Source organism: Rhipicephalus microplus, chromosome 10 (assembly GCF_043290135.1).
Source record: "Rhipicephalus microplus isolate Deutch F79 chromosome 10, USDA_Rmic, whole genome shotgun sequence".
In the NCBI taxonomy this organism is placed as follows: Eukaryota; Metazoa; Arthropoda; class Arachnida; order Ixodida; family Ixodidae; genus Rhipicephalus; species Rhipicephalus microplus.
In genome coordinates this window covers 26,891,949-26,902,014 of record NC_134709.1, presented here as the reverse complement: position 1 = coordinate 26,902,014, position 10,066 = coordinate 26,891,949, and the positions used below count along the sequence as shown (strand labels likewise).

The 10,066-nt window shown below is 45.5% G+C and overlaps 1 long non-coding RNA gene across 1 annotated transcript; it reads left to right on the top strand.

The window, feature by feature from the left end:
- The first annotated feature begins 4,382 nt into the window (after positions 1-4,382).
- LOC142774661 (uncharacterized) lies at positions 4,383-9,103 on the top strand. The gene is made up of 5 exons (XR_012886486.1): positions 4,383-4,449; positions 5,335-5,492; positions 5,622-6,617; positions 6,673-6,786; positions 7,082-9,103. It is a non-coding gene; the product is annotated as an uncharacterized LOC142774661 (long non-coding RNA).
- The last annotated feature ends 963 nt before the right edge of the window (positions 9,104-10,066 follow it).

Sequence of the window (10,066 nt, the reverse complement as noted above, 5' to 3'; positions counted from 1 at the left end):
TCACGTGAGCACATCGACTGGTTCGGAAAGGCACGGAATCTAGCAAGCGAGCGTGTCGCACGCTCTGAAGCAATTCTAAGAGAGGGAAAAGAAAAGTGAGCCCCGTAAATGTCTGCGTCACGGTGCGACACCTCAACAGTACTTCACAGGAGATGGGGGTGCTATACCATCCGATTTTATACCCTTGGCGCGTTCACCGTCCGCCTTGTGGAGCCTACGACAACCCGACGTGCGCCTCTCCGTTCCAGGAATCTGAAATAGGAAAGTCCTTTCTGCCTTGGCCTTGAAGAAAACTACTCTATACACTTTCTACGCTGACAGAATCTATGTATACACGGATGGATTTACCACCCTGACTAGCTCCAGCGGCACCACCGTTATCCTATCGCGACACATCAACATCACTTACAAACTTTGTCACGTGAGCACATCGACTGGTTCGGAAATTGTTGCCCTGCGAGGTGCCATCGATTATTATCAAGCAACAACCGGCTAATCGATTGGTAGTACTCTGTCCAAGGCGGCTCTACAATGTCTTTCGTCGGCACTTCGTCGCGGGTCGTACGAACAACTGGTGTGGAAGATGAGAAAAATGCTGCACTATGCGACCGAACAAGGACATAACGTTGTGTTCCAGTGGATACCGAGCCATTGCGGTATCTCCGGCAACGACCTCGCCGATGAAGCAGCCAGAAATGTACACGTACAAAAAAAACCCTGTGTCCATACTTTTATCTATGGTATTGACTCGGCTATAGATGCCTAAGTAAGCTGGCGCAGGACATGACACTCCAGAAGTGGCAGTCATCGCAGTTCGAACATCATCGACAATATTCTCTCGACCCAGCTCTACGACTGCGGCTACTCTCTGGTCTTTCTAGGGAGGAAGGTACAGTGTTGTGCCGTCTGCGCCTGGGAGTAGCCTTCACCAATGCCTACCCATTTAAAATAGGGATTGCCGACAGCGTGGAGTGCAAGACTGCGCCGTCGATGAGACTATTGAACACATCTTATGTTACTGCCCGGCATACACAAACGAGAAGCTTTACCTGCGCAGTGTTTTAAATCAACTGGACAGAAGTGAATTCACTGTCGAGAAAGTATTGGGACCATGGCACTGCCCGTCCAATTTCCGAAAGGCAACGAAAGCACTGTTGCATTTTCTCAAAGACACCGGCCGGTTTCATCATTTGTGATGGTGAAACTGTTAAGCGTCGGCCCAGTCAGTGACCTTTTCTCTCCTCCTCTATAACTTTCCTTCCCCTCTCCCCTTCCCCAGTGCAGGGTAGCCTACCGGGGCTCAGCCTAGGTTAACCTCCCTGCCTTTCTTCTTGTGTTCTCTCTCTCACATTTTTTTTGTCCCCATTCTATCGCCTTTAGATTTTGGTTTTCACAGAGTACTGCATTTCAATTTCTCGGTTCATTTTCATTTCTTGTGCATTATTTCTTCAAGAATTATCTTCGTTTACTCATTGTTTTTTACCACGACCCTGACAAATAAAGGACGTGAGAAAAGTATTTTTTTTCCATAAAATTAATTACGAAGACGAGCCACACAACAAAAATTATCGCTCGCAATATGACAGCTTATCACCGCAACTCCATAGTTGCGGTGGTGAACGGCGCACATATATGAAAAGATAAGGACTCTGAATAGTCGCATGTACGAGTCGAATACACACAGTGATAATTGGGCTTGTTTTCTTTTGTTTGTTTTCAGAAGTCTTCTACCATACACGCAGTATCAAGAACAATACTATTGATATGCCGGCAAAAAGAAAAAGGGGGTAACGATTTAGAGCACAGAGTACTCTACTATGGGAGAGCTTAAAGCCGTCCCGATAACATGCCTGAATACACAGGCATGGTTAGACACATGCCTGAATACACAGGCATGCTACGTCATGAAGCACTGCATAGTGTACATCCAAATGAGCCTGAGTTGGGCAAAGTCGTCCCTGCATAAAACGATACAGACCGCTGATGTGCCTCCAGTTACAGGCCGGCATCTGTATCAAGTGTAAGTATTACAATGTTTGAAGCAAGCTATCAAACGCAGATAACATCATTTGCATTCAAAGCTAACACAATTATGTTATCCTTGAATTTGTAAAAGATAAGATAATTTGCACGAATCAGCACGGTTTCCGACCACGCAGGTCTGCATTTACTGCAGTTTTAACGCTACAGACAAATTCCACCGGAATTACGTCACGACAATGCGGTGACGCTGTCTTGCTATAGGCAAAACACGCTCTGCTTACCGCAGTTTCTGCTGGGTTGATTCAATGGTGCATGTGATGTTCTCAGTCAAGCAACGAGAAAATTAGCAGATCCCACGTACAGTGGCAATAGACGATATGTGAAGCACGATCGAATGAGAAATGTTGAAATGTAACTTTAAAATCGACACAACGTTACGAAGTGGGGGTAAATGGTGCCGTACATGACTTCCGTGTCATGATTGTCATGTTTGGATGTGTCGTTTACTTTCTTCATCTATTCATGTACGTGATACCAAATATAGTATATGTGGAGCTAGCGAAACGGTCGCGAGCACGCTATGGGCGCGTTAAGTTGTCATAATCTTACATGACACTCGTGTCAGGATTATCATGTTTACACCAGTCATTTATTTCGTCATCCATTAACGTCACGTAACACCAATTTCGGTATATGTGGAGCTATCAAAACGGCCGCGAGCGCATCATGAAGGGCCATATATACTCCAATGTAGCGTTGACCCGCGCGCCCGCTGGGCACAGAGACGCTATACGTTAGCAAAACGCAAGCACTCTGCAGTCTGACGCCAGAAGCGTCCAGCGTCGCAACCCGACGGCAACCGGCGCGAAATGCGACATGCTGCATTTCGCGCCGATGCGTTACCCAGACAACACTGCGTCTCCCTCTTTTCGTGACGGAGGGACGCTGGACGCGCTGAAACGCTCATGCGTCAAAGCAACGCAGCGCGGCGCGCGCCTGCGAGTATATGGCGGGACCGGTGCCTGGAGCGGCAACGGCGGCGTGACGCGATGAAATGAACGCCGGCGAGCACGCGCACCACGTCCCGTCGAAATGTAACGGTGCCTTGACTGTGGCATGTAGTTATGCTCTCACATGACAAGCATCTCACGATTATCATGTCGGCCGTTCGCGTCGCGTGATACCGCGTTTGGTACATGTGAAGCTAGCTAAACGGCCGCGAGCGCATCATGAGCGTAGCATGTAGTCATGTCGTTACATGACACGCATCTCATGTTTATCATGTTTTCCCCAGTATCATACCTTCGTCTTCCATTTACGTCCCGTAATACAGAATTTGGCACAAGTAAAGCTAGCGAAACGGCCGCCAGCGCATCATGAGCGTGGCATGTGGTCATGTTGTTACATGACACGCATCTCATGATTATCATGTTTGCACAAGTCACGTAGCTTCGTCATCCATTCACGTACTGTAATACGAAATTTGGTATATGTGACGCTAGCGAAACGGCCGCGAGCGCATTATAAGCGTGTCATGTAGTCATGTTGTTACTTGACACGCATGTCATGATTTTCATGTTAAGGTCTGTCGCTTGTGTTCGCCATGCAATCATGACATACCAAACCAGTTGTGCAACATGCCATGTGAACAAAACCACCGCAAGAGCTGCAGGACCATGAGATGTAAATCATGACATCCATGACATATATGTCGTCATTTTTATGTTATGACCAGTCAGATATGTTCTTCATACAATTATGTTATGCCATACCAAGTTTGGTATCGATACCATTATCGAAACGGCCAGGAGAGCTAAAAGTCGTAGATAGATAGATAGATAGATAGATAGATAGATAGATAGATAGATAGATAGATAGATAGATAGATAGATAGATAGATAGATAGATAGATAGATAGATAGACGCTTAAAGTCGGCGAAGTTCACTAAGAAATGCTCCGCATTTAAAAAAAACGGTATGCCGACGAACTGCGTCGCGGTTGGATGTGAGTCGCGTCTCACAACTTAGTTTTGTTCGTTGGCGCACATCGCAGCCCTCAGCGCTTACGGCTTTCTCAACGCTTATGACGTCTCACAACGTCGTCATAGAGAAAGAAGAAGACAAGAGCGGACACTCCGCAAAACCTGGCCTTAGGAAGTGCGTCACGACTACGTAACGAACTAGTGCTCCCACCAAACTTCAGAGGGCGCAAGCGCAAAAAAAACACAGTTATAATCAATGCAACAGAATTGTTTTCACAAATTAATAATTACACGCCCAAATTTGGTATGTTCTTTATACATAAAAACGATTTATTCAACACACCTTACGCGATTATTTTTCTACAGCCGCACTGTCATAAACACCATCTACCCAGCGACAAGCCCATGCATAACTGACGGCGAGAAGCTTTCGTCGCTTTCGTCAACGTCGGCTGCGTCGGCGTTTTCAAGCGTGAGATAACAGGTGAGGCACGTTTTCAAGCGAAGCTTGTTGAATGACATGTTGTTGGTCTTGTTGAGTCATTTTTTCAGAAAACGGTTACGCCTGCGCGAAAAAGACACCATGCAACAAACATAGAAAGATGCACACACACACACGTTGCGCTTCGTGTGTGCGAGTTTGTTTCTTACGTGGCGTCTCATTCACGCAGTTGTAACCTTTTTCTGAAGCTTGTAAGGACTGGGAGGTTCGCTAAAAAGAAAGTTTGTGGCTCTATGCGGCGGTTAGACGGGAACATTGTGCAACGTATGCAGTATAGCAAAGGCGGCACGGCATAAAGCCGAGGCGACGCGTGCTGCGTCTGCGACGGACGCGAGCGTCTGTGCGCTGAGCATAGCTGGGCAGCTAGGTCATAGGCTCGGTGCAAAATATTGAGAATCGTTCGCTGGGCCTCGCATGCTTCACGACGCGTTTCCAGAAGGCTCGGAACTCGAATAATTCTTGGTGTGCCGGAGGCAAATCTGGACTAGCCAAGTGGCCATCATCTTCGTTTCTTCGCTAGCCTTGTGCCACTAGTGCAAGCTGCCCACAAATTTTTTTGACGTTTCCAATATAATTTTACCGCACAAATTTCAACTACGATTTTTCTTCCCAATGTACTGCTGATACTGCGTACGCACGAAGGTGTTCTAAAGTTCCCAGGCCGTGATACCATTGCATTACTAGGGATAGCGGCCTGGAAACTTCTGAAGATCTTTGTAGGTGGTCTTGACGTCTATCTTTGTAAGTCAGAGTTTTATGGGTCAGAGATGTATCGCTGGTTTTGTATTGTGCATTGATTAGCTAATCATTCAAAGGGGTTTGCTGGTACACTTATGACGTGCACATATCTTTTTCGTAATCTGACAGCGAAGCATCCACTTGCTAACATTTTCATACCGCCCTGATGCCATGCCGTCCGGCGGTCCAAGCTACGGCAGCTACTGCTGTGTATCGTGGTGCTTCAACAATGGCAGAACCCACAAGAAGCCTGGGACGAGTTTCTTCCGCATACCACGGGACGGCAGGTGTGTTAAAGCTTTTGTATGGTTTGCATGTCTGTAGGCTTACTGTTCGTACTTGCTAAGTGAGGGTAACAATAAAAAATCACTATTCAAGCACTTCCCCTTTCAGCTGATAGTTCATTGCCAATGCAGGATGAAAGCATGGATGCAGTATGCTGGACGCGATGATCTCCTGAGTAAGCCGGCCAGCCTATTGTACGCAACGTACAGGGTTTGTAGCGACCATTTTACTGCTCAAAGTTTCATGGACCCTGGGCACACAAGGCTTACAAGAATGGCTGTTCCCAGTGTGCAACCAGCTGTACCATGTAAGTGATTGACTGAAACTCAAATATGTGCAATAGCAGCCACTTGTATTGAATCAGTGGCGACAGTTAACGGTGAAGATCTTTGTAGCCGATGGAGAAACCTCACTACAGAAGTAACACTTGGAAAGTCTTAAATTCTGTGAATTGTGGGCTATTACCTTCCTAACAGCAGCTTTACATTTCTGTCATGTTTTGATGCTCTGGACCTGCGCAACTTGTTTTGAAAGACTTTAAAGGGCTATTTCACGTTATCTTCAAGCCTGAGTGCACATGTACGTATACCTTTCATCAGTGAAAGCTGCCACTGTTGATAATTCTAAAAATCACAAATTACTTGTTTCCTAGTTGGTGCCGTCTCTTTTCTTCCACGTTCGACAAATTGATGCGTTTGAAAGAGCTGTTTAAGTTTCCCCATGCTACAAGCTTTGTAACTTGTACCAACTGCACATATATGCAGGTTCTCTGAGCGTCGCTTCAAGTAGTGACTGTGACATGGCTGCAGAAGCTGCACTGCAAGGTGCGGATGAGCTTCAGTTTGTGTTATTTTAAGCCTCTTACTGACACATTGTCGTAATTTCATCTCTTCAGGACCTGCGGTAGAGGCTTCAAAAAGCGGCTCCCACACATTGAGGTGCCCCGATGAACAGAATGCGTTCAGTGTCGCGATTTCTTTTTTTTTTTTTACCCAAATTGACTGTTGACCAAATCTCTGCAGGTGGCAGCTCCCTTGTAGCTGGTGAAAGAATTTCTGCTGATTTCGTCTTGCCGGAGAAAACCTTAATCAGTCGTTCAGCTGTCACAAAAGGAACCTGTGCGGCCGGTAAGTTGTATGTTCACTTCAACACCAGAGTGGATTGATATAGAGACTTCCGCAGGCCGCTTGCAAGATTGTTCCGACAGCACTGTCCGAGGCACTGAACAAGCTTCACAAGACCCTCCAGAAGACGTCTCCGCCAACAGCTCCACGCCTGAGTGCCTTAGAGATAATGGTGACTATGCTTTTATTGCAGCAGTTTTTAATGTGCTATTTTATGTTTAGGACATTCCGAGGAAACTATCCTCAAAAGGACAATAGGTGTGCACTTACAAAATGTAAGGGTGGGCTCTCAGTGATTTTCATTTTTTTGTGCATTGTCAACATTGTGAATGGTTTGTTTTTAGGTAGTGGAATCGAAAACTTTGTACCACAGAAAGTTGTGCACCTTGGGTCTGAAAGAGCGAGGAAAGTGCTCGTATGGGATTAGTTGTTCTTCGTTTTTACATCAACTTTTTTGTTTATTGCAGTGCGTTCCTGTGTGCCAGCGACAATGTCTCCATCAATGAAGTACAAGCGAACCATTAAACATCTGCAAGCCAAAGTAGCAGCACAGCGGAAAACTATCAAAAGACTGCAGAGACAGCCTCACCAAGCACCGTCATCGACTTCAAAGGCCCTTGAAGTTATCCGACCGCACGTCACCGAGGAGGTTTTTAAACTTCTTTCTGCACATGTTCGCTTGAGGCCCAAACGCAAGGGCAAGCGGTTTCCCGTGTGGTTCAAGAAATTCGCTCTTCACTTAAACTTCCGAGGTCCGCGAGCATACCGATTTCTGGCTCCATATTTTTCTTTGCCCTCCCGGCGTTCATTAAGGAGGTGGCTAGCTAATGTAAAGATGACTCCAGGCATAATTCCAGGAATCCTTTCTTCCATTGCAACAAATACTCAAGCTTGGAATGAACGGGACCGAGTGTGCGCTTTAGTTTTCGACGAAATAGCACTCAAAAAGAATTTGTACTATGATGCTTCAAGAGATGTTGTCCCGGGTTTTACAGATGATGGCACTCATCGCACTTCAACCATCGCTGATCGAGCACTGGTTTTTCTGCTTGTTGGTGTTTCGAGAAAGTGGGTTCAACCGGTTGCTTTTACTCTAGGGCACACATCAACACCATCATCTGTTATGCATAACTTGCTGGTGTCACTCATTTTGGAGCTTAGGAGCATTAATATTGCAGTGAAAGCAGTCATTTGTGACCAGGGCAGTTCAAATGTAAGTCTCGCTAACCAACTAAGAGTGACTGTAGCAAAGCCTTTTTTTGAAGTTAATGGTGAGCGGTTATATTACATTTTTGATGTTCCGCATTTAATTGAAACAACGCGCAATAATGTCCAAGCACACAAGTTATACATTGGGGATGACATCGTTAACTGGTCGCACATTGTAAGCCTTTACCAATCCTCACATGAGTTGCGGTTGCGATTGGCTCCAAAGTTGACTGAACGGCACGTTCATCAGAAACCTTTTTCTAATATGAAGGTCAGCAGAGCAACTCAGGTCCTCAGTGCATCAGTTTCGATTGCTAACACGGCAATGGTGTATGCGAAGGTGCTGCCTGCCTCGGCCATCACTACAGCTCAATTTTGTGATCAATTTTGGACAGGATTTTCAATGCCTTGAACAGCTCGAGTAAAAAAAAGAACTTCGCAAAAGCTGCGGCATGCAATCATGAAAAATGATTCAGAGCTGATTGACTTCCTCCGAGCCAGCTTCCCTGGATTGCATCATGGCAGTTTGTTGGCAGACGTCAACCACAAACCATCGTAGGTTGGCAAATTACAATTCAGGCAATTTGTCAACTGTGGGACGACCTCTCCAAAAATTACAATTTTGAATACCTGTTAACACGCAGGCTTTAACAGGATCCTCTGGAGAACATATTTGGCCACATTAGGCAAAAACAGGGTTGCAACACCAACCCCGATGTAGCACAATTTATTTGTGGCCTGAAGCACATCTGCATAAGAAATCTCTTCAAGCTGTCAGAATACGGAAATGTCGAGGATGATGAATGTGACCTCCTCCAGGAGCAGCTCTCGCCCTTCTCCCTCACCAGTGCGTCTCTTGTGGATAATGAGGAGTGTGCACAGCCATAGCCTACCCACCAGTATTTCACAATGCTCAAAGCATACCACGTCCCCAGCAAATTTTTCGGGAATCTCACTGTGCCATCAGAAGCAGCTTTTGCATACATACAACAACTTAAATCTCGCTTTCTTGCCATGATTGAGGCTACTGCACATCACCTGAAAGTGTGCGATGTTTTGTATCACCATCTGTCAAGTGTTGGCGATTTTCATTTCTGCTCTGCTGGGTGTCGCGCTAAGTTTCTGAAAATGTTTTGCCGGGTTCGTTTATGTTGGCATGTGCGTTTTGTGAACCGAAACTTAGACAGGGTTAGGTTCCAGTCTTCAATCTCGGGCATACAGCTTGACAAGTTTCAAGGTTAGCAATTAGCGGCGGGTTTACACTAAAGTATTCGAGTTGAGCCGAATCCTGCAATACCTTTGTTATGTTATTACTTCGCTACAGCAGACTTCATTATGGTCTTATATGCTTATATTCAGTTCAACTGGACTAACCACTCCTTCGTTGCGTTCATTGTTTTGGTTACCCGCTATGAGGAGTACGAACACTGTGTATTCGCTCGAAGTGATTTGCATAACCTTAAAAAGAATGTTGGGTATCCTGTCTGTATTTTTTGTAGCAAATACGGGCGAACTGTACACTTTACTGTGGGTCACTTGGTCACTGTGTATGCTTGATCTCTCCAGCTCAAATAATATATCGATAACAAAACCGCTTGTTGAAATGTCTTCGAGCGGGTAAGGAACACAGTATGAAGTGGGCACGGTTCACGTTATCACGCTTTTCGTATTTTAGCTTCTCATCAACCTCCTCATCTCGTCCATCAAAATTTTCAAAAGAATACCCAAACTTGTAGCGTTTGATGGGGCTGCGGACGCTGCCATTTTATTTTTATATAGCTTGTGAGTGATAACGTACGATGTAGAGCCTTTGTGAAAAATAATGAGCCAAAGTAGTTTCCTTCTGCTATTTATTAGCCCTGTAATACCGCTCTCGTAGCACCAATTAGTCCACAATTCTGGATAAAGTGATGACTACAATCTATTTTAGCTCGCAAGCGTCACAGCAACACCCAGACGCAAATCACTTGGGATCTTAAGTTTTTGATGAAGGCGACGCATAACAAAAGCCACAAGACCTGCCAGTGTTGTAGCATAAAGTTTGTCTTTCACGTAGTGAGCAAGCTGCAAAGCCCTACTTTTCTGAGGACAAGCAGGCATCAAGTCTGCTTTTTTTCATTTTGGACTAGCTGTTCTTAAGCACAGCCAGCACACTGCACCTTTGCCTTTCTGCTATATTTTGTCGTGTGGTTTCTGTGCGCTCTTTTTTTCTATGCATTATTTCGGTTAAGCCCAGGCGTGAT